At 40.9% G+C, this 24,437-nt stretch overlaps 1 long non-coding RNA gene across 1 annotated transcript; it reads left to right on the forward strand.

Moving 5' to 3' along the window:
* Positions 1-375: 375 nt before the first annotated feature.
* Positions 376-24,139, forward strand: LOC120383871. The gene is made up of 3 exons (XR_005588555.1): positions 376-437; positions 19,954-20,038; positions 23,768-24,139. It is a non-coding gene; the product is annotated as an uncharacterized LOC120383871 (long non-coding RNA).
* Positions 24,140-24,437: the final 298 nt, after the last annotated feature.

Genomic DNA, 24,437 nt, shown 5'->3' on the forward strand with positions numbered 1-24,437 from the left:
TATTGCATGAGGCTTCCGCCTACCTTTGATGCACGCATGATGGATTGATCATAGGCTGAGGGAAGGAAGTGGGCTTTAGGTGATAAACAGAAAAATCCCAGCTCAGGGCAGGTGCGCAGGGGTGATATTGCAAAAGCTCCAGCTGAGGATGCTTATACAGAGATAATAGAAAGGGGGAAAGAGAAGGGGCGGGCAGCTTTGAGTTAGAAATCCTAAATTGGGGCAGGTGCGCAGAGGTGATATTGCAAATATTTCGGCCGAGGCGCCATGCATAATAGATTGAGCATAGGGTGGGGGTTATAAATAGAGCTCGAAGCGCAGTGCCCAGCTGTAAAACGGGTCTTTGCTCGCATTCGAGTAGCAGACTGAGCATGTCTAGATTCCAGACTGGGGTAGGGGGGCGTCTTTAGGCAAGATTAAGAGCTTCCAAAGCTCAGGTAGGCTGCGGAGGTTTCTTGCATAGACTCTTAAGACTGATCAATTCAGAGTCCCCGTGTTTGCGTTCAGTCGCGACATAGCTGGTTTACTGCGTGCAGGTCTCTGGATTCTTTGCTTTAAAAGAAATAGAGGGGACGAATCGGAAACATTAGAATGAATTAATCGGGTGTCTAATTTTATAGTTCACATTCACTTTGCTAGTTCTTATGAGTCTAACTGCTCCTGAGGCTACAGCAACCAACCTTGGCTGATGTTAAAACTGAGCCTTACATAAACCAACAAGTTAGTTATCAACCCCTGTCCTTTGAAAACTGCTGTGTGGCTGCATGGGGACCTCTCTCTCATGTCCTTAGAGTCATGAGTTGGTTTAAAGGAATTCTAATCATTTTGCAGTGGATTTTCAGTAAATAGTGCAGCTGTGTAAAAGGGGGCCATTTTCTCTTTAAGGTGATTGACAAACACTGGGTAGAGGTTGAATATATAATTTAATTCCTGGTGTTTTTTTAATAAATTTTTTTTGTCACTTTTTGAAAATTCCCAGGATTTGGTGAAGGGAGGCATCATCCATGAAGACACATATAATTTGTGTCATTATGTCTTCATGTGTTGAGGATTGTAATACCCACAAACATGGGGAAAAATTGGTCTATATTCTTTCTAAAGTAAAAAAAATTATTCTGTATCTGTATCATGCCCTTTTAAAGAAGGCAGGAGCCTCTGAGGTTCATCGTTCTGGCATTACTTTGCTGAAGACACACCAGGAAAAAGTAAGAATTAGGGGGGTTTGAACCTGAGTTTACAAAATACTTCATGTTTGTTCTGTCTTCAGAACACCAGAAAATGTTGCATCCTATTTAAAGTTTTGGTTTTACTGCTAAGAAAAATCACTTAAAGTTGAACTATAGCGGGAAAGTATTATCTTCTGTCTATTTTGCTATGCTGGTCGTCATGTTTATGAATGTCTTAGGAGAAACTCAGCAAACATTCCCCCTGTCCTCTGCTATGAACCTTTGTTCAGAGGTGTCTCCACAATCCTCTAATATGAAGGTTCATTCAGATCGATGTTCATCTTCTTTAGATTTGGCTCTTGACCTCCTTTTGGGCTTTCCTTGCTCATTTCTTACAATGTCATCTAGGTTCAGAACAAAATAATTGCTTGGAACATGCCCCAGTGTTCAAAGCCAGAGTTTTTTAAATAAGTCACCGCTTTCTGTGAATGACGATCCACAAGGATTACAATGAGTTGACTTATCAGAAGACCCTTAAACAGGACATTAACTTGCATCAGACTAACATGGCCAGTTTCTTGGCTTGGTTAGGCACCTAGACTCCCTGCCACCTCAACCCAAGGCCCCCTTTAAAAATGGGGAATTGAAGCTAAGTGAGTTGCCTAAAGTTATACAGGAAGCCCATAACACAGCAGGGAGTTGAACCCAGGTCTTTTATTTCTTAGGCTTGTGCCCTAACCACTGCACCATCCTTTCCCTCTACTGTTTTTCATTGACTCCCCTCAAAAACAAAGCACTGGGTACTTCTATTCACCTATCAGACTCTGCCTTTAGGTTTTTGAGATTACAAGAGTAACAACACCTTTGTGGATATTTCTCCCCAGGGGTTGACTCTTACTAGGGGCTATATTCAGTACATTTAGCTGCTCCCAAAACAGTTTAGAGTGTTTTCAGGCACAAATAAAAATAAGAATTTTTTGTTGAAATCTTCCATGTGATTTAAGACTAGGCTCCCTGAAGCCCATCTTGTGTTTAAGGCTTTGAATGTGGTAGGGCTGGATTCAGTTCTTGCCTCTACCATGCACTTCCTGTGGGAGTTTGGATGAGTCTTTTAATCTTTCTGTGCCTCAGCTTCCCAGCTGTCAAATGGGAATGTTAACACTTCTCTCTCTCATAGGGGTGCAGGGAGGGTAGAGTCCCACATTTGTGAAGTCACCATATATTGTAACGATTGGTGTCATGTTTGTAGATAGCCTTAGTAGTGAACATCTCTAGCTGTATCTCCTTGACTGGCTGCTCCAGTTATCTCAAATTTTTGATTTACTGCCTTTTTTTGTTTATGGTGGTGTTATTCCAGTAGTGCCTCAAACCCCTAATCAGCTTTGAGGCCCCACCGTACTAGTCACTAAATCAACAAGAATCTCCCTGCCCAGAAGAGCTAAACAATCTAAAAGAAGGACAAACACAGAGGGCAGACAACAAATTAAAAGAATAGTCAAACAAAAAGATCTTCTAAGTTGTCATTTCTCCTCGGTCCCTCTCTTTCCCAGAAAAACATCTTCTCTCACATTTCCTCTGCCTAGCTGCCACAGAAAATCGCCATCACTGCCCTTTGTGATTCAATTAGGCAGCAGTGACACTTTCTGTCATGGGATTCCATTCACGTGAGTTGCTATAATTGGACTACCAAGTGGTTGTAATGTGTTTTCCAAGGCACATTGGAATACAGATATTAAAGACCTGAGCCCGCACCTCATGCTCATGCAAAATATCCATCAGGGAATTTTTCCTGAGTAAGAACATCGGGATCAAACTAATTGTTTGTCAGGAGAAACTGCCTGAACTTTACTTATCCCCTTCGCTCAACAACTGAGCCATAATTTTGTCTTGTTGTTTGGCTCACCAGCTGAGAAAAGTTGTAGGGAAATAGGGGGACATAGTGTTTCATGCTAGCAGGGAAGCAGGACTTGCAGAAGAACCAGAAATGTCCAAAATGGTGCAATGGATGATGGACATGCACACTGAGACGGGGATTGTAACTTATGATATGTTAATAGACTGCCTAGGGTCTCAGCCTAACATGTGGCCTTTTGGTACACATTATTTAATAATCATTCATCACCACCTGAACTGTAAGCTACGGATAGAGGTGGTTGATATTTTTTAAAAATTAAACTTTTAGTGGAAAAATCTCTGAAAATTTGAAACCATTTTCTAGCCAACTCTAGGGGACCGTATGCATGTACATCCATCAAGGGTGGATTTTCTAGTTAGGCAAATACAATTTTACTACTTATAGTGTCTTTCATGTAATCTACATTGCTGAGTTAAATGGGGCTACAGAGGTAAGTAAAAAAATATAATTGCAGAGAAAGAGACATGAAGAGGAATACACAAGCTTGACAAGAGATTTTCAGATGAGCTGATGCATGCACATACAACTGTGGATGACAGGTGGCACTGTCCTCTGTCAGAGACAGCATACTAGATTAGATGGATCAATGTTCCTCTGATGCACAGTGGCAATTTCTCTGGTTCTGCAATAGATAGACTTGTATACCAGTATGCAGGATATTGAGGAAAATGGGGAGTTGCCTCTTCTGTGATTTCAAGGAAGGACAAAAGAAATGGGATACATTGTCATTTTATCTAGACAGACATTTCAGGCCACAATCTGCCCTTATTTACCCTACTGCAACTCTGCTGACTGCTACTGAGCCTTAAAGGCTGGTTTTGAAGTCATTTCCGCCATATTGGCTCCTGTCATAAGTGGCACAGCTCCACTGGAGTTTGGTTCTGTAATGCTGAATAGCTATAAATATGGGTCTAATCCAAATCCCACTGAAATCAGTGGGCGTCTTTCTGCTGACTTCAGTGAGATTTGGATCAGGCTCTAACTGCAGAACTGATCACAATATTTTTGATCTAAAAGAAAACAGATCAATACAGTACAGCATATTTAGGTTAGGAGGAAAGAGTGCTAGGAGAAGAGGATAGCTCTCTTGTGTACTATAGTTTAGTTTTAAGTTGAAAATAGATTAAAACGTTGGCTGCAGTATCAATGTTTTATTGAATGAGGTTCCATCCAAAATGCTTGCTATAACTCACTAAAATGGATGATTTAGTTATTAAAATTCCATCATATTTGTGTGGTTGTCCAGACTTGAGGAAACTAAGACCTAATTATGCCAGTCTTTCAATCCAATTGAAGTCACATGTCTAGAGACAAAGGTGAGTATTAAGTGTTTTTAGGAGCAGTCTCAAGTATCTTTATACATTTTTAAATATGAGGATTTCACTATTGAGACACCAAAGCTTTGATTTTCACAGGAGTCTAAGGGTATCCAGATCCCATTGATGGGAATTAGGCACCTAACTCCCTTAGGCCACATCTACATGTAAGGTTTTGTTGCTTTAATTGTGCTGATATAGTTAAAGAGGCAAAATCCCCATAGTGCTTATGTGTGGTTATACCAATATAGTTTATTCCAGTTCAGCAAAGCATAGTAGACTATACTGGCATACGATGATTTAGACTAATATAACTGCACTTACGCTATATAGTATATATTATATTCACTATATCGTATATATTGCTACTACCATAAAGTCTTATCTTTTCTGATAATAACTTAAATGTTTATAAATAGTGCCATACTCTCACTAAGGAAACTGAAAAAACAAATCAACATAATTGTCATTTAAAAAAAGCAGCTTCTAAGAAGCCATCAATACAAAGTATGTTAAGGCAATTCTCTTCCTCTCTTGGTGGTCTTTATCAAAACTGAGATGGAATTTATATTTTACTGGTAAATCAATTTATTTACAAGTTAAAACATTGCTTGAATTAAGGGAACAGGAAGCTGATTGACTTAGCAGTTGTCAATCAATGGTTTTTTTTGCTTTCCCTGTGAGTTAGTCTGCAAGTTATCATAAAGGCGTATTGTCGGGCCAATTTACTCTTTCATGTCTGAAGACCAATAAATAGTGTTAAGACATCAAATGTGTATGTGAAATAACATTCCTTCAATTCAAAAAGACAGAATGTCTTTTAGTGTCATTTAGATTTTCCAGAAGTAAGATATTAGAGAATCCAAATGTTTTTAAAGCATTTCATTGTCATGCAGCCCCTATGCAGGGAAAACTCTCTGTGACTTGGATGGGAGTTTTGGCTGCTTACAGCCTGTGGGAGGAGGCCTTACTGAATAGGACATATGGAGAGGGAAAACTGGTTTGCAGTTAGTATCAGTGTCCAGATAAATTTGAATTTACATCTCTGTGAGATAGGAAACATATCCAACAATTTTCCTGTAAAAAGAAAAATTGAAATATTATGGCCTGAGCTAGAGTTGAAGTGTGCTTGGGGTAAGGAGAGGGGATACAAAGAGGGCTTTAAGAAACTTTTCCACTCCTGTGATCCAGAGTCCAGACCTAGCTGATCCTCTTGAGCAATTTAGAGCAACCTGAGGGCTGCTCTAAGTTACACCAGCTGCCAATGACCAGAAGGAGACATTCCAGCTACCAGAGATAGATGGGGCACACTGGTGCCTCTTCCATGCCTTCTTTCCTCTCGCCGCACATTGGCACCAGCTATGGGGAGTGGGATTGTCTAGGAGATGCCTCAGCACTTCTGACCCACCCAAGTTCCTGCCAGAGCCACTTTTGCCACATTCACAGCAACTTTGTGCAGGAAGAGAGGCATGAAGCTGTCCTATTGCATCCCAGGATCTGGCCATTTCCAAAGTTACTCACCGTAGCTGCAAGAAACTGCTTTTACTCAAAACAGAATTTGCTGCTCTTGGTTTTTTTTCTGCCTCCATCCTTTCCCTTTCCAAACTGAGATTAATTAAAGATCAAAAGCAATAGACTATTTTGAGTGTGATGATTTCTTAACGTCTCATATTAAAAGCAGAGATCATGCTGCTAATCTTGAAAATGGTTCTGATGGGGATCTAACTGATTCCTTATCACAGTTTGACTGTCAATTGTCACCTGGTGACTATTTAACATAGCTTCCTATGGCAGTTAATAATTGCTATATCAGATTAATATTACTCTATTATGCATATGTGATTATTAGGGACTATATACTAAATTTCAGATCAGGGTGGGCATTGTGATTGACACTTCTCTGCCATGTAATCCCATGCTCCAGGGGAGAAGTCATATATCCAGTAGCAGGTTACCTCCCCCTGTGTGCTGGCTAAGGTGTACTGTCTGTGCATTGGAGTGGACTCCAGGTCTGTCTACTCCTGACACCTGCATGCCCATGTATGTAGGGAGAGTAACTGCTCCAGCGGTTGCCATTGCCCGTTCTCTGCTGGGACATGCCAGATATATGGCCTATCTAGGAGAAAGAGGTGCTCGTACCCTCCAACTTTCCTATGTGCATGAGAAAGGCAACGGACAATTTTTTTTTTACTGCTTTCTATTTCTATTTTTTTAGGATGATAAAGACAATGTAAAATTGATTTGATAATATGGATGTGAAACATTCTCTCATCTTCTCTAGGGAATTTATTGCCATTTTTCTGAAATGATTAATAGAATTTTAAAAAGGAAATTGGGTTGCTGAGTAGCATCATTCCTGTCTGTCTTCAGATATATATATATTTTTTTACGTTTGCACTCAAGGCTTTCTTTAACCATGGTGACTTGTGCAGGCAGATCCTTTGCTCGTATAGTTATTTAGGCAAAGTCAGCCCATAGAAGCCGAATCTGAACCTAGCTGCGATTAAGGAGCTTGTTCTCAGCATTTAGAAATTCTCTTTCTACTCTTCTCATACAAGAAGTCCATAAAGCGCTGATCAGGGGCCTGAACCTGCTACCATTGAAGTCATCCCTCCATCCAGCAGAGCATTTATACACCTCTTGAACTTCAAGGATGTGTACTTCCATTAAAGTCAGTGGAATTATTCATGTACTTAATATTGTGTGGGCTCAGGAAATGACCTGCAATGTCATATCTTGTACCACTCACAGCATAGAGGCAACATGGTTGGTTGTGGCTGTTGGAGTAGTTACAGACCCATCTTCCTTTCCCCAGCTAAACCCCAACCCAACCTTACAATTACAAAGCAGCACAGAATCTCCTCTCCGACTCAACAGCTGAGAGAAGATTCCTCTCCTCCTTTCTCCTACGTGCATCTCAAGCACTGAGTTACTTAAAGTGGAAGCTTGGGTGTTAAATGGGCCCTGGCCCTTTTCCCCCTTAGATTTCCCCTGCAAAATGGGGATAATACTTAGCTGATCGCTTCTCATGGGGACAGAAGACTAAATCAGTAAAAGTTTGCAAAGTTCTCTGAAGACATGAAGCACTACTTAACTGCTAAGAATTGCAGCTACTCAAAAAAAGAAATTTGTGCCAGACAGCCAGTCTGTAAGTGTTATCAGCAGAATTACAGGACCAGTGAAACTTAAATGTATTTTTCTAGAAAAAGTGTGGGAGTTGGTATCTAGCACAATTGTAAGTGTGAGAACAAAACCTTCCGGCAGAAGGATCAGCTCTGTTATTACTTTTAGAAATCTTTATAAACGTCATTTAGTGTTGGTCTCAAATACCTTGAAGGAATCAAGACTTAGCTCTTCTCTGCACATTGTACCTCTTAAAAGAGAGAAGGTTTGAACAGCCGTAACCCTAGAATGTTGTTAACAATACCTGGGACCAAAGGGGTTTGTAAGATGGAAGCTTTGATAACAAAGACATAAAGATGTCATTGTCAACTATCGCAAAATGTACACAATTGTTGTAAATGTCACATAAACCCACAGCTAAGTGATGGATCACAACTTTCTGTAGTTTCCAAGTACTCTTGTTGATGAATGTTTTAACACCTTCATGAATTGATCATAATCTACATCACTTGCCCCAACGCTTGCTTTTTGCCCATGTATCTAGCATCACTGACAAAAAAGCACATTTAATGTCATTCCATCACACATAGGGTCTAAAAATTCAGCCATGCTCTGCGGAGACAAACAACTAAGAATGTGTTTGAAAAACTGCGCAATCCATTTATAATTTTCATCGATCATTTTAACAGCTGTGAAATCTTCTTCTCCATTTAATATATAAATAAATGGTGTGCTAAACTATTTGTTGAGAATTCACTGAGATCCAAGGACTAAATTCTGCCCCTGTTTAGGCCCTGATTCAATGAAGAGTGCTCTTAGGCAGGTGCTTACATCCATCCCTGTTTAGCCCATCACCAAAGCATGTCCTCAGGTCCCACTAGAGATAAAGCTAAGCATGTGTGTCTGTGCTCTACTGAATCAAAGCGGTGCTCTGTTTGCCACACTGTTAAAATCAGTGAGTTTGCATAGAATGTACATCAGGGTAGGATTTGACATCTTAGGGCCTGATCCTGAAAACTCTTATAGATGTGCTTAACTATTACTCAGAGTAGTCCTGTTTAAATCAATGGGATTACTTGTAATAGCAAAGTTAAGCATGTGCACAAGTGTTTAATCTTGTAGCATGATTTGTGTGAGCTATTTCTCTCCCCTGCTCTTATCACTCCTTGTTGGTATCCACAAGATCAGGGGTGGCCAACTTGAGCCTGAGAAGGAGCCAGAATTTACCAATGTACATTGTCAAAGAGCCACAGTAATATGTCAGCAACCCCCATTCTAATCCCCCCGCCTACGCTCCCAGCGCCTTCTGCCCACCAGCAGCCCCACTGATCAGCACCTCCCCCCTCCCTCCTCGCACCTCCCGATCAACTGTTTCGTGGTTTGTAGGAGGCTCTGGGGGGGGAAGGGGGAGGAGTGAGGGCACAGCAGGCTCAGGGGAGGGCATGGGAAGGGGTGTAGTAGGGGCAGGGCTGGTGGCAGAGCCAGGGGTTTAGCAGTGAGCACCCCCCATCACATTGGAAAGTTGGCGCCTGTAGCTCCAGCCCCGGAGTTGGTGCCTGTACAAGGAGCTACATATTAACTTCTGAAGAGCCGTGTGCGGCTCCAGAGCCACAGTTTGGCCACCCCTGCACTAGGTCATTAAAAAGCCCAATGGAAGCAAGAGTAGGTCAAAAGAAAACATACTGGGGTAAACATTTTCAAGTGGGTTGAGATTTTCCTTCCCCCTTTTGCGTGGGTGTAATATTTAATCTGCAACTTGGTTACACATAAGTACCTACATATGGAACAGAAATGTGGTAATAGAGGGCTCCTCAATCTAGTAAACAAAAGGTATGACAAGACCCAATGACTGGAAGTTGAAACGAGGCAAATTCAGACTAGAAATAAGGAACAATGTTTTAAGTGAGGATAATTAACCAGTGGAACAACTTACTAAGGGCTGTGGTGATTCAACATTGTTTGATATTTTAAAATAAAGATTGGATTTTTTTTTTCTGAATGATGAACTCTAATTCAACTGCAGCTATTGTACTTGAAGCAGAAATGTGTTCAGGGATGTACTGTGTGCCTGCATTGGGCAGGAGGTCAGACTAGATGATCACAGTGGTCGTCTCTTGGCCTTGAATTTGTGACAGTAATAACGACTCTGATTACCTGATTTGTGCCTGCAGTTAGAGAGTTAATTGCCTTGCAGTGGAACCTAGGAGCCTCAATCATGGACCTGCACTCTGTTGTGATAGAGGCTGTCCAAATAGGAAGAAAAATGGTTCCAAACTCAAAGAGTTTTTAATCTGAATTAAGCATGTACCCAACTAATCAGTTTACTGAAGTTAAGGGGACTAATCATGTGGTTTAAACTGGACACATACTTAAGTACCTTGCTGAATTGAGGCCTAACTATTTTCTTGTGTGTAGTGACTGCTTTATCATTCTGGCTCAATCTAAATTTGCCACCAAAATCCCCACAGATATTATACCTTCTTATCTCAAGATTTGATATGCTGCCTTTTCCATTAAAAATAAAAAAGGGGTTTATGTTTCAGGCCAAATCCTGATGACTTTAAATGTAACTATTCATGGAAAGCAAATGGACTATTTATAAAAGCCTCTGGCAAGCAGGATGTTTGCCCAATGCAAGAGAACATTTTGCAGGATATGTTTTGAGTAATGAGTACTAACCGTGATAAGAAATATTGTATGCAAATTCATTTTTTTCCCCCACACACTAAAGAAAGTAAGAGCTGCATTTATTCTATTTAATGATATGCAATATATTTTTTTTTTCAAAAATACAGGAAGAAAAAAAATCACTTTGGGTTTCAGGAATACAAAAAATGAGATGCAGAATAGCAATTTAGTAATCTCCACTAAAACCAATTTTAAAAATAATTAGCTATTGCATAGAACCAGAAGCTACATTAAATCTTCAGCATGGTATTAGCAGAGATAGGGCCAGATTCTGCTGTCAGTTACACTAGTGTAAATCCAGAATAATACCACTGAACATCAGTGAAGTTACATCAGATGGAGCCCACCTTTTTCAGGTGAGTAACAACTCACCTACTATCTCACAGTAGAACAAATGAGAAGTGTGTGGACTTTGGAAAAAAGGCCCCTATCCAGCACCATCTGAATTCAATGAGTCTTGCCATTGACTTAAACAGACATTGGATCAGGAACTAAACTTGGTCCTGAGCTGGTGTAAATTGGCATAACACCATTATCCTTCATTGGTCAAGTTTTTAATCAGTTGCAGTGTAGCTCTGACTTTGTTGATTTAAACCAGCTGAGGGCAGGACCATTGTAGGAGGAAATTTTGTGTCCGTACCCCCATATTTCTCTGTTGCTCCTTTTTCCTTCTCTACATTCCTCTTCCTATCCCCCATCAGTTAGTGCATTATCTAAATCAACAAGATTTTCTTACAAGCCTTTTTTTGTACAGATTGGGAAGCTCTTACTTCATTAAAGCACATTTGGAGCTAGCTTCTCCATTGCCCTGTACCTCATTTAGTCATGCACAGCTGTGCAAAGTAGGTATAAAATGCCACCATTCCAATATAGCAGTGTTTTCCACTCACTTTGTACTAAAGGCTTGTCTACACCTGGAGTTATTCTGGAATTGCTATAGCTATTCTTTGAAAGTGGGTTAACATAACCAGGAACAACGCATTCTTGTTCCAGAATAAAAGTGTCCACACATGGAGTTTATCAGGAATACCTATTGTGCTTCTATTTTACAGCCCATTTTCATCCAAATTGACTTTCAAGTGTAGACAAGCTGTACATTTGCACTGGTGTAAGTCACTGCATAAGTGCAGTACGCCAGATAATCTCACCCCATGGCTGTGCCTTCACAAGGGGAAAAAAGATGTGTTCTTAACTCAAGTTAACTAAAACAAGGTAAAATCCAAGGGAAGACAAGGCAGTCTGTAGTTTTTACATCAGTTAGCAGGTCAGGTTGAAGTCTAAGGAGTTAGGATATGTCTACACTTGCAGATTTTTTTGCGCTGTAAGTTTCACTGGTAATAGGGAACCGGTGAAAGAAAAGTGCTGGGTTGTGTACTCATTTAATTCCTCAGGTGTCAGAGAGTGTTTACATTAGCAGCACTTCCATCGCATATGAGAGCAGTGCTCCAGGGAAACCATCCCACAGGGCAGCTCTCTCCAGTTTGAAGATGGGTCTTGTGGGAAGGGACGGAGGGGGAGAGGTGATTGCGGGGCATCCTGGGTCCCTGCACAGCCTCCTCTCCCCAAACACTGATAAGCTCCAGCAGGGCCGCCCAGAGGGGGGGTCAAGAGGGGCAATTTGCCCCAGGCCCCGGGCCCCACAGGGGCCCCCATGAGAGTTTTTCGGGGCCCCTGGAGCGGGGTCCTTCCCTTGCTCCGGGGGTCCCGGAAAACTCTTGCGGGGCCGGGCCCAGGAGCTTCTTCCGCTCCCGGTCTTCGCCGGCGGGGGGTCCTTCCGCTTCGGGGCGGAAGGATCCCTCACTGGCGAATTACCGCCGAAGCAGGACCCGCCACCAAAGTTCAGCTCGGTCTTTGGCGGTAATTCGGCGGCGGGGGGCCCTTTCATTCCGGATCCCGCCGCCGAAGTGCCCCGAAGACCCGCGGTGAGGGCTCCCCACCGCTGAATTACCGCCGAAGACCGGGCTGCACTTCGGCGTCGGGTCCCACTTCGGCAGTAATTCGGCGGCGGGGGGGCCCCGCCACGGGTCTTCGGGGCACTTCGGTGGCGGGTCCCGGAACGAAAGGGCCCCCCGCCGCCGAAGACCCCAAGCCCCCGGAATCCTCTGGGCAGCCCTGAGCTCCAGTAGCTCAGCATTGCTCCAGGCAGGGGATCCTTTGCTCCCTGAAGCAGGCATTGTCAGCTGGCCAGATAAGTGAGTACTTGCCAAGAAACCAGGAAGGGGATTTCAAAGTTCCTGGGGCTTTACAGGGAAGGGGGTGGATGTCTATTTATCCAGCAGCAGAGCGGTCACCTAGACACTGTGGGATATCCTCCCGTAGGCTAAAAGCTGTGTAAACAGAAAGAATGTGTCTTCACTTGCGCATGACTGGTAAGTTTTCTGTATGCCTCTCATGGAGGTGGTTTTCTTTTTGTGGTGAAATGTCTGAGTTTCACTGCAAAAAGTCATTGGCAAGTGTAGACACTCCCATGGTTTTTGTGCAAAAAAAGGACTTTTTCTGCTTTAAATGGCAATTGTTGACATGCCCTTAAACTTGATTTGCTAACAAGTGTGAAAACTACAAACTGCCTTGTCTTTTCTTGGATTTTACCTTGTGTTAGTTAACTTAAGAACACACCTTTTTTCCTAGTGAAGATGCACTCAAAGCATACCAAGGTGAGAACATAAACATACATTTAAGCAACAGGGTTTTACAGTCTTTCATTATATGAATGTCATGGGTACTTATAATAAAGTTATTTATACATAACTCTCTGTAACAGTGCTGTATAATGCGTTAAGAAATCTAATTAACCATAGTGAGTCTTGCAGCACTTCTGTCCATCAGCAGAGGCACACCATATGATGAACTATTACATGTGCTATTTGCACTATATACAGATTAATTGACATTTTAGACTGATGCTACCATGATTGTTTTACTGATTAAATTTAAAATAAAGTAAAATACATAGCAAATAGAATTAGATCTAATTGAATAATGTAATACTAGCCTCGATACATTTTCCCCCAATCTAGGTTGTAATAGGTTCTGTAATACTAATTATTAATGACTTGCAATTTGTAGACTAGATTTCAACAATTTAGTCAGGCTACACACCAGTCTGTAATTTTTGAATGATCTTTTAATTTATTTGGATTACAGATTTTAATATAGGGTGTCTTTTCCTTCCCCCCAAAATTAATGCTTTGATTAAGTTCTGGAAATCCATGGCTCCTGCAATCCTTGTTCAGGCAAAACTCCCATTAGAAATGTTGCATGAATGAAGACTGCCATGGAACTTCACTGGCACTACTCATCTGAAAAAGGTGGGCTAGATATAATGTAACTCCATTGATGTTCAGTAGATTTACACTGGCATTTACTGAGAGTGGAAGCTGGCCCTATCTTTGTAAACTTGTATTAACAGGTGTCTGACATACAATGCTGAAAGTTTAATGTACCTCTATGCAGCAGCTAATTATTCTTAAAATTGGTTTAATCTGGGATTACTAAATTGCTACCCTGCACTTCTTTTTTTTTTTTGGTATTCCTGAAAGCCAAACTGATGATGGTTTAAAAATATCTTTTTTGTGTGTGTTTGGAAAAAGTGGGATGTTAATGCATATCATTTGAACAGAATAAAAGTATCTCTTAATTTCTTTATTGTATGGAAAAAAAATCAGTTTGCCTGTTCAGTCGTAACTGAAAGGAGATCACCAATTCCTTTACCAAAACCAGTCTGCATAACCCTTTGTTGCTTTCCACTACCGTCTTTTCATCGTGTTCTGCCCAGTGTGAATTCAGCTGCTGACACACTTATTTATCTATTTTTTGTCTTCAAACAATGTCCACGGAAACATCTTTCCCTCATCCATGGGTCTTGCGGAATCCATGCTGTGACTCAGACTCTCCCTTATCTATAACGGTACTCCCCCACTTCCTGATTCATAACTCATAGTCATCTTGTGAACAGCTGCAAGGTTCAGTCTTTATCTCCCGGTGATTTTCATTTTCCATTGCATTTCATTCAAGCCATTATCACTGTGATAACCCTGTGTTTGCATATACTTTGTGCTTCTCTGTTTTTTCCCCCATGTGTCTCTTGTTTGTATTTACTATAGGCCCTTTAGGAATTTCCTCTGACAGACCATTTTGTTGTTGTCTGGAATTCTTTCCCTTCTCCTGAGACTATTCAGGAAACTACTCAAGTATGTGCATATATCCCTCCCCCTATGCAGGATGGTACTTAAGGACATGTTTAACTTTAAGCATGTGGTCAAGTCCCATGGATTTCAGTGGAATTCAAGCACATGCTTCAGTACTAGCCTGAATATTGATGCTTTCCTGAACTGGGCCCTTCTTTCTTTTGTGCCTTTTTTCTTTTAAAGCCTTGCTGCTTCACCGCTAAATATTACTTTGTGCTCTGCTGTCCAATTTATTTATTACAGATACTTTCCCTGGCTTATGTATGGCACCTCTTGTTCTGTCACCTCATCTCCATTAGTTTAAAATTTTAAAATTCCCCTCCCCTACTCTTCATTTTATCTCTTTTCAGCTATTGAGTTTTGTTGACTCTTTTATTTGGACGTAACCAGTCCCACTTGTATAAACCCAATTTATTCCAAAAAGAGACTTAGTGCACCATAAAACTAACAGGAATATTGCTCTCAAGGTGCTCAATAAGCTGACACAGCACACAGGTTATGTTTTTATGGCAATATCACTTCATGAAATACTATACTCTGCACTGCTTGCAAATCACACAATAGTTATCCATTTGAGGCTCTTAATCACAAGGCAAGTCACTTTATCAATAAACAAGCAAAAAACAACAACAACTTGAAGGGCAGGAAAAGATAATTTATAAAGACATCCAGTAGTTAGTCTTCTGAAAGTTCTCTGCACAGCGCTATCCCAAGTTGAAATCAACAGTTCAGACCCAGAAAACAAAATAGACTTGACCAAGAAGTCTAGGTTGCATCTATTTGCTTAGTCATTTTCCCGTGTGCAAAGCCTTATTATATAGTCTCACCAGTTAATTCTCCTCTGAGATCTGGCAGCGTGCTGTGCAGTGTTTTGGTAGTTTAAAATTGGAGTCAGACATTATTGCATTGAAATCATAATATTCCAGGGGTAGGCACCGTAAAATTTGAACTGAGCTGTAATAACAAAAATTGGCAAGGAAAAGGACAAACATGACACCAAGAAGAGGAATAGCATGTTCCTATTCAAGTCGTGCACATTAACAGCACTGCAGTAAGTTACAACACTAACTATATTTAGCCTGTTCAAAAAACAAACACACACAAAAATCACAACCAGTAGCGGATTTAGTATCCATAATGGAAACAATTTTTTTCAATAACATTCATGCATCCAAATCCTTTCCTTCTGACTCAGCAGTCCTATCTTCATTCTATACTCTTGGAATGAAATGTCTAGCAGATGCAGTGGCTCAGTAAACCTGGGAGTCATCCTCCTAGATTCATCTTACTTCTGATGGAAAAAGAGAACTGTTGGCACATTTTCTTTGCTAAATTTGTATTTAAAGAGTTGAATCAAATAGAGCAACTCTTTCTGACTATGCCAGGACTTATGACCCCTGGCATAAAAATCTTTGACAGCAGTCCTTGATTCACAGGTTAAGTAGTTTACCTGGAAATGGACAAGTTATGGTGATAGACCTCTTTCTTGGACCAACAAACTCTACAATTAAAAGACTTGATTCTCTCATAAAATTCTCATTAGCATCAGCAGGAATTTTTCCTTCAAAGAATTTACTCCAACGGTATCGTTGTCTATAATCACGAGTAGTATCACATTTCATGTTCTTTGCCTTGCTAGGACCAGTGGGCTTGACCCTGTACTGTTTTCACAACCCAAGCTCCCATTGAGTTCAGGGGGAGTTTTGCATGCATAAAAATGCCAGATGGGGACCTATGTCCTATTATGGACTTCTTGGTCTGCAATGTCTTTCCATCTTAGAGTTCTGTGCCGGCAAAATGATGGATATTACTTAAATTATTTCAGGTTTACTTGGGAAGTTACTTCACTGGACTTTGGCCCTGTCATAGAAGACTTGACAATGTTGAAGTGGTTTAATGAGTTGGACAATGTCCGCTTCATGCTATGACCCAGATCCACAAAGGTACCTGATGCCTAACTTCTCTTGATTTCAAAGGGAGTTAGGCACCTAAATACCTTTTGAGGATCTAGGCCCATGTGACTACTAAACTCATTTCCACTTTTGACCTGTGAGCTGAACCCAGATTTCCAGAAATAAAAGTATATTGCACAAAAGCAATGGACCAAGAGTGTTATAATCAAAAACACTTAAAGCTTCTTGGAAACAGTGATCCACTGTTTCCCCCTCTACTGAAACTTTAGGAGAGAACTACTAAGGCCAATATTTGTGCAGTAGGCAGAAGACCCCTAAGTCAAGATTTTCAGCTCCATCCTTCAGTTTTGGGTGGTAATTAACTGATTCTGCAAATGAAGACACACATGGAAGTTTGTACAGCCTAATAATTAGAATAGGGCCTGAGAAGTAGGAGATCTGGGTTGTATTTTCCCACTCTGCCACTGACTCATTCTGTGCGCTTGGGCAAGTCACTTAACCTCCTTGTGCCTAAGTTTACTCTGACATAAAATGATGAGAATACTTACCCAGCTTTATAAAGCACTTTAAGATCCTTGGCAGGAAGGAGCTGTATCAGTAGTTGTATCAGCCCCATTATTATACACTGTTGTTGTTATAACTCACTTTCCACATACAAATACAAGACTTGGGCACACAAAAATGGGTGTGCAAAAGTGGAGGATGGCTGTTAATCTGTCCCATTATGTATCTCGCATAAACCTTTTCATTCACTTAAAAAATATGGCCAAATTGAAACTGACTTGAATAGAGTTAAATTGAAACAGTTATTCTTTTTCAGATTTTTTTTAATTTTTATTTTTTTGCCAGTTGTGCCTCACTAGATTGCCTGAACATGCTTCATGGAGGGTGTATTATTAGAATATTTGCATGTAAAGTCATGTAGCATATGGATACTTTCAATGCACTGTGAGTCACAAGGCCAATTAGGATGGAAAAACACCAGCATCTGAAAAGCAGAGATATTTCTGTGAGGCTGCACACCCTGAGGTCTGATTTTCCTACTCCTAAAATGGTATAAATATGTCATCAATCTTATATCTTACCAGTTACTGGTAATCTGTCTGTGAAGTGAGGTGGCTTTTAAGATATAGTTGTGTGGGCAGCTACATCTAAGGGGAAATAAATCAGGAGAGTGGGGGAAATTTGTTAGCAGAATATTAAAAGCAAAGCTTTGGAAAAGGATGCTCATAGTGAACCAGGATACAGTAAGGATATTTGGTCTGTGCTAGTATTTATGTGCTTTCTACTAATACTGCAGTTTACCCTGAAGACTCTTCTAAACTCTGGTCCCCTCTAAACAAAATGTTTCCCCTCAGGCTTTAATTTTAAGGTTAGATATCCATGACAATGTTGGAAACCATTTTCATAGTGGCAGGACTACAAAGCTGGAACTCCCCACATAAAGACACTTCAGAAGAGGGGGACCATTCAGACATTTTGCAGGATCATAAATAGCTACCTGGTTCTTTAGAGAATTTTCAGACATGAGGCCTAAGATGCTATAGAGAGTGAGGCTTTTCAATGAGCTGTTATATTTACATTATAAAAAGTATGTTCCTGATTAATTTCCCTGATTGATTCATGCCCTGCCCACACCAGAATTAGAACCCAGTCAACTACAGTTACATTTCAGCATGGTTGTTGCTAGCAGGCTTCTAGCACAGAATCCTATTCTCCTCAAAAAGGAATAACAAGTAGGGGAGAAGGAATTTTCAATTTCCTGTGAATAACAGGAATTTGCCCCTCCTACTCACAAAACTAACTGACTTTTACGGCAATGTCATTGTTTGCTATGCTTGTATGTGACATTCCTTTCTCCTGCCCTTTGTCACTATATTTAGACTGTAAGGTCCAGCTCCACAAAGGTAATTACGGTAGCAGTGGAGTGCTGTGATATTTTCAGTCAGGCATGTAATTCTACACTTGCATGCAAAATGGCATCCTCCACGTCATGTGACCCTAAACATGTGGTGTGTGTGAGGTCATGCTGTGTTGAGGACGCCATTTTGTTCTACAAAATGGCACCCTCCAAGGATGTTCGGGGGCTGGATGGAATTGTCTTGCGGGCACAGCCAGTCCTGGGGCATGCAGTGCATGTGTTGTGCACACACACATGGAACATCACTGGTAATTAGGCTCTTAACACCCATTGAGATGAATGGAAGTTAGGAGCCTAAATACCTTTGTGGATCTGGGCCTAAGGTCTTTGGGGCAGGGAAGGACTCTTTGTACAGTGCCTAGCACAGCCGGGTCCTACTTTTGCTTGGCCCCTAGGTACTACCGTAATAAACCTGATTAATAATAAATACTACTTCCAGGAATGAATTTGAGGGTTTCATTCCTTTAGCCTGCAAGTCTCTGACAACTACAGAGATCTCAGATATGCGCAGGTGGCACGCGGCATCTGGTCAGATGTACTTTGCTTTTGCTCCTGGCCTCATTAACTCCCGCTGACTCCTGGGAGCACCTCTCCTGAGGGGATGAAAAAGAGTGGTGTTTCTATGGGCTTCCCCTACTGGGACTGACCCAGAACTGCCTCTAAAAGGGGGGTTTCCACAGTTCAGAAAGGAACAAGGCCCCAGTTAACACAGCATCAAACTTTAACTCTGCAGAGCCCTTGCAAAAGGGCTTCTCTGGTACGGAAGAAGAGGGATTCTGGGAGGCATAGTTGTTGCTAACTTGTTTTGGGGTTGTTTTTTTTTTCAGAGTTTAAGGCCAGAAGGGACCATTAGATCTATTCTGACATTCTCTGTATCACAGGCCCTTGAATAATTTCACCCTTTGAGTCTGATCTCAACGTGGACAGGGCTTTAACGAATAGGTCACTATTATGACTTTTCAAGTTGCACATCTGATTCCTTTTATCTTCTCTGTGGTTCAAATGTGGTCACTCTACCCAGTATTTTGCCCTTAAGATATAACCTAAGATACAGGGCCAAGCTAAGGAATGGGGGAGAGGTTTCTTTTGCATAACTCTCCACTGCCTGGAAAATATAGGGTCATGAAGAATACACCGTTTGCAGACTTTGCTTGTGCAATCATCACATAAAAATTGTGGTGATCCTACAGCAAAAATCTGCAGGCATACACCATGCCCCACTGGTCCTTCCATACTATCACTGTCAGTTTGGGTTGGGGAATCCCCACGGCTGCATTTGGAGGTATATAAAAGCTTTGTTTTAGTTTTTAAAATGTCTTGTATCAATAAATGTTAATAATTAAGCTAGTAAAAGGCATAGAAGATTTGTGAACAGATCTAGCCTATCCCTCTGCATCTCCTCTTTCCAAGCTACATTTGCAATGCATTATATTAATTTATTATTTAAAATGGTAGGAAGAGAACGCATAATGTCCTTTACTGAATGCAGAAATTAAGTCCAGATATAAATCTGAGCTCTGACTGCAAAACTCCTGAGAATTATTTTAGCCATCCGCACCCACCACAACAGAAGAAATGTCACCATCCTCAGAGGCTCATTAGACAGGATGTTCTACTCCCCAGCCCCGTACTATATTGAGACTTTTACTTATGTAACAAGATGTTTTGATTGATTATATTCTTCTTTCACTCCCTTTCATGCTCCACATCTTCCTTACTTGCAGCTGCACTGGTGCAGATATCTAATGGAGATGGGCAGCTTAGTTTGCTGGTGGCCTGTGCACTGGGTGGTCATTTCACCAATGCAAAGTGAGTGTACAATTGCTCCATTTCAGATCTGGTAACATTTTACTCACTTAACACTGGGAAGGGCAACAGACAATCAAGCCCACTGTTTCCTTACATGGAACCTTTCACCAGGATCATCACTGGGCATGTCTACATGGCATTTTGGAGGAAGTCTCCCAGCCTGGGTTGACAGACCTGGGCTAGCGGGGCTCATGCTAGTGCTCTGAAAATGGTTGTATAGACAGAACTTTGAAGTTTTGGCTCAGGGCTCCGAAGGCTGGGATCATACCCAATAAGGCTCCAATCTTGCTAAAGCTGATCTGCACAGGCAGACCTCAGCACCTGGAAAGAGCCAAATTGGGGTCAGTGGGGCTCCTGATGAGTGCAGAAGTCCATCTGTCTTCAGGATAAAGGCCAGGTCCAGATTTGATACAAGGGAAAGTGAAGCACAGAGAGGTTAAGTGATTTGCCCAACATCACACAGGAAATTTGTCGAAAATCAGGAACAAAATCCAAGCCTCACGTCTCCAGTTCTGTGCTTGGGCCATGTAGCTGGGCCTTACCCAGATCAGCACTGGACCCCACCGCTGCTCTGGTTTCTCCTGATTGCCCTGAGAATCACACTCCATACTGGACATACCTTCTCAGTAACTCTGCCCTTCTAGGAATCAGGTTTATTAAGATAAAGTTCAGAACAACCCAAATCTTCTACCCAGCCCTATGCAACTGGCTCAATCTCTTGGTGCAGAGCTTTTAGCCTTTCTTGCCTCTGCTGAGGTTTTCATTCTAGAAGGCTACTACAACACTTACCCAGCCCTCCTGCATGGTGTCCTCCTCACTGCCCTCCTGAACCTGTGAGACTCTCCCTCAAGGACATCAGGCTGTTCTTACCTCACAGCAAACCTGGCTCTGAGATCCATGCTCCTATCACCTGACCCCAGTATTCATTCCCTGCCCCTGGAGAGATGGTCTAAGCCTGCACAAGTGTGGCTGAGCCCCAACCCACCTCATGGGTCCACTCACCCTGTGAGAAGCTGCTAGATTATATTTTCTTTATATTTGTTTGTTCGTATGTATAAAATATACACATCAGACATCACATGTAGACAAATACTTCTATTTAAGTTTTTTTTTTAAAAACCCAAACCAATAAGCATATTTACAAAGCAACCAGTTAGCACTACTTTTGATAGCCTCAAGGCCATTCCTAATGCTTTACTTCCACTTTCTGATTTCACTGCACGTAAAAGTAGTTCTTTAAATAAAGCATATACATGAAACATAATAGCATCCTATTAAACAATATACACTATTCACAAGTTCAGGTTCCATTAGCTTACCTTCATTGTGGCCTTCAGAAATCCAACTGACGAATACTCTCTCTGCCAATACTCGTATCTGACTTTCTTCCTGAATTTTCAGATTAACTCTGAATCCATTTCTTTCCATTGCAAGCACAGACATGACTGTGAGGGTACTTATATCATGCATTTAACCATAGCATATAAGATCTAAACAATCCACTGACCTCCAGGTTCATTCTATCGATTAGGTTCTTTTGCTGCCAAAGATTTTAAGGCCAGACAGGATCATTATGATCATTTAGTCAGACCCCCAACATAACACAGACCGAAGAACCTCACCCAATAATTTCTGCATTAAGCCTGAAGGATAAACCCCAGAGCTCTGTTCCTGCTCACAGGTTCCCTTCATCCTTCAGCACTATATCTTCATTCATCTTTCACTCCCTCAGCAGATACTCTACAATTTCACTCCATGTCCTGGTGTTTCTTCTGCATGGCCATTTTCTTTGTTCCTCTTTCCTTCCAAACCAAGATTTTCCTCAGCTCTAGAGCTCTTCCTTATATCTGAATTAAATCAGAACTGAAATTGGCCTGTCAAAACACGAGATAGGAACTTTGGAGAGTTTTAGATTCAAGCCTCAATCCCAATGTTACAAATGACTCTCATAATACTGGAAAAAAATCAAACAACCCCAATCAGTCACAAATGCCTGGATCTGAGCTCCTCTGAATTTGAGCTCAAGACTCAAGATTTAGAAATGGATCTTCAAAGGCCCCATCTCCAATTTTAATACCTCTGCTTTATTGCTACCCTGATTCTCCCAGAACCCATCAGTGTGCATGTGATAGCTCATTGAGTGACCGTGGGACTATGAAAGGAACTGTCACTGAACATCACTCTTCTCATCCTACCCTTGCAAAATAGCACTGCATGCAACTGAAAGCTCAAAAATTTGTTTCTTGGGGAAATTTTGAATCTCTAGGCCCAGATTTTCTAGACTGGTTTCCAAATATGCACCCAAAGGTAACTAGGTGATACGAATATATGGAAGTATATTTTGTAGCAGTTAGATGTCTAACTACCTAGTTTATTAGTATTATTTCTCATTTATATTGTGGTAGCACATAGTGTTCTCAACCAGGTAAGGGCCCCCTTGTGTTAGATTCTGTACAAACGTATAGTAAAGGATGGTCCTTTCACCAACAACCTTATAATGAGTCCTTGAATTACTAAATAAATGCTCCCACAATGATTTGTGCATGCAGAATTACAGCTTTCATTATTTGGGGGCTGATTCTGCCATTTACATTCACAATAAGTTGTATCTTACAGTGCAGGTAGTCAGCTGGAGCTCAATGGAAATATATAAGGAGTGAGGTACAACTCAGCAAGAGTATCCAAATCTGACCCATAGTGACTGAAAAATCGGAGGCCACTTCCACAAATCAGAGCACTAATATTTATTGAATAAATATTATTTATTTAAATGACTATTCTTCAGGCAGCAATTCTTAACCAAATAGAATATGTATGATATAATGTAGACCTAAAAACCATTAAGTAGTGATTACTAATATCTCTGTATGCAAAATACTCAGAGTATTACGTTACAAGACAGAAGTCACAAAGTTAACTGCAACCTAGGCCCACCACCTAAGCAATGAAGAGAGCTGCTATTTAAATGGCAGGGATTGCAGTCTGTGGTTAGAGAAGGGGACTGGAACTTAGACTCCTGTGCTCTTTTTGGCTCTGTGAACCACAGAAAATCATTTAACGTCTGTCATAGTTCACTCATCTCTAAAATAGATATGACAAGGCCAGGGTGTTTTGAATATGAAATAATGTTTTGAAAGCATTTTGAGATCTTCTGCTGAAAGGTGCAATGGAAGTCTAAACTACTGTGATTATTATAATAGACTGCCTCCTCCCAAATCTCTGAACCATTTAAATGCCTCAGTATCCCCAATAACTTCTCTGATCCTGCGTTTAGCTTGGTTTCTTTATTGAATATGTTCCACAGCTGGTAGTAAGACAGAAGGAAGGAATAGTAGGAAGAATAATTAAATGCACACTTTGGAGATATAAATGTGGCTAAGACCATAATGTATAGATATGATTGCACTGAAGTGTGAGCCTGTAATCACAAAATCTGCAGGAAAAACAGGACTTTTAACATCAAATACTATTAGGTGATGCTGATCTCCATTAAAAGTAGCTGAGTCAGAATGGCCAAAGCTGCAATCCTGTGCCTTAGATGAAATGTCTTGAATCAAAGACTTTTTATATATATGAATGAAGTTTTCCAGTCAATTTAGTAATAATTAGAGTTTTCATCAGAAAGAGTCACGAGAAGTAATGGATTATTTGGAGTTTTTAGATAAATGTCAAACATTTTCACTCAGTGATCACAGACGTTAATATTATCCTTTTCCCTCTCTGACACAGAGAACGTTACAAAGATACCAGCAGAGCGAGCAGTGAGCACAACTCTTAACTGGCAAAATACAAGAGCCCTCTATGATTTATGCGTTTTGATCTGAATGATGAGAAAGATCCAGACTAAATGAGATTGCAACAGTTGTAGGAAGCACATACTGTATGAGACAATCAAAGCCAAATGTGACAGTTTATAGCTGAATGCAACCAATTGTTGTATGGAGTGTTACTTTAAAAAAAAATCTACTCTAGTAGAGCATACAAGACTGTAGCATTACTTGGAATTACATTTCTCTAGTGTAGGGACACTTGAAATCTGGGCCATGGAATTATTGTAGCAGTGAAAAGTACATATAAGGTTGATACTATGCCATGTATGGATGGAAGGCACAAAAGAGGTAAATCTATTCTTGGCAAAAGTTCACAATACTGATTGCTTGTAATATATGTTAACCCTATGGAATAAATTTTAAAAAAATTTCTCTTACTCACCCTAAGTTTTATGAAAAATTATCTATGGCGTTGAACTCTGACCATGACTGGAGGTATCTGTTGTGCCATCAGTTATGTCATAACATGAACAATGTTCACTATGGTGAAAATCGCCATGTTCAGAGACCCCAAAACAATGCTCATGCACCACTTAAGCCCTATTTTGAGAACTTAAGTTGCATATCAG

This window comes from Mauremys reevesii, linkage group 15 (genome assembly GCF_016161935.1).
Source record: "Mauremys reevesii isolate NIE-2019 linkage group 15, ASM1616193v1, whole genome shotgun sequence".
NCBI classification, from domain to species: domain Eukaryota; kingdom Metazoa; phylum Chordata; order Testudines; family Geoemydidae; genus Mauremys; species Mauremys reevesii.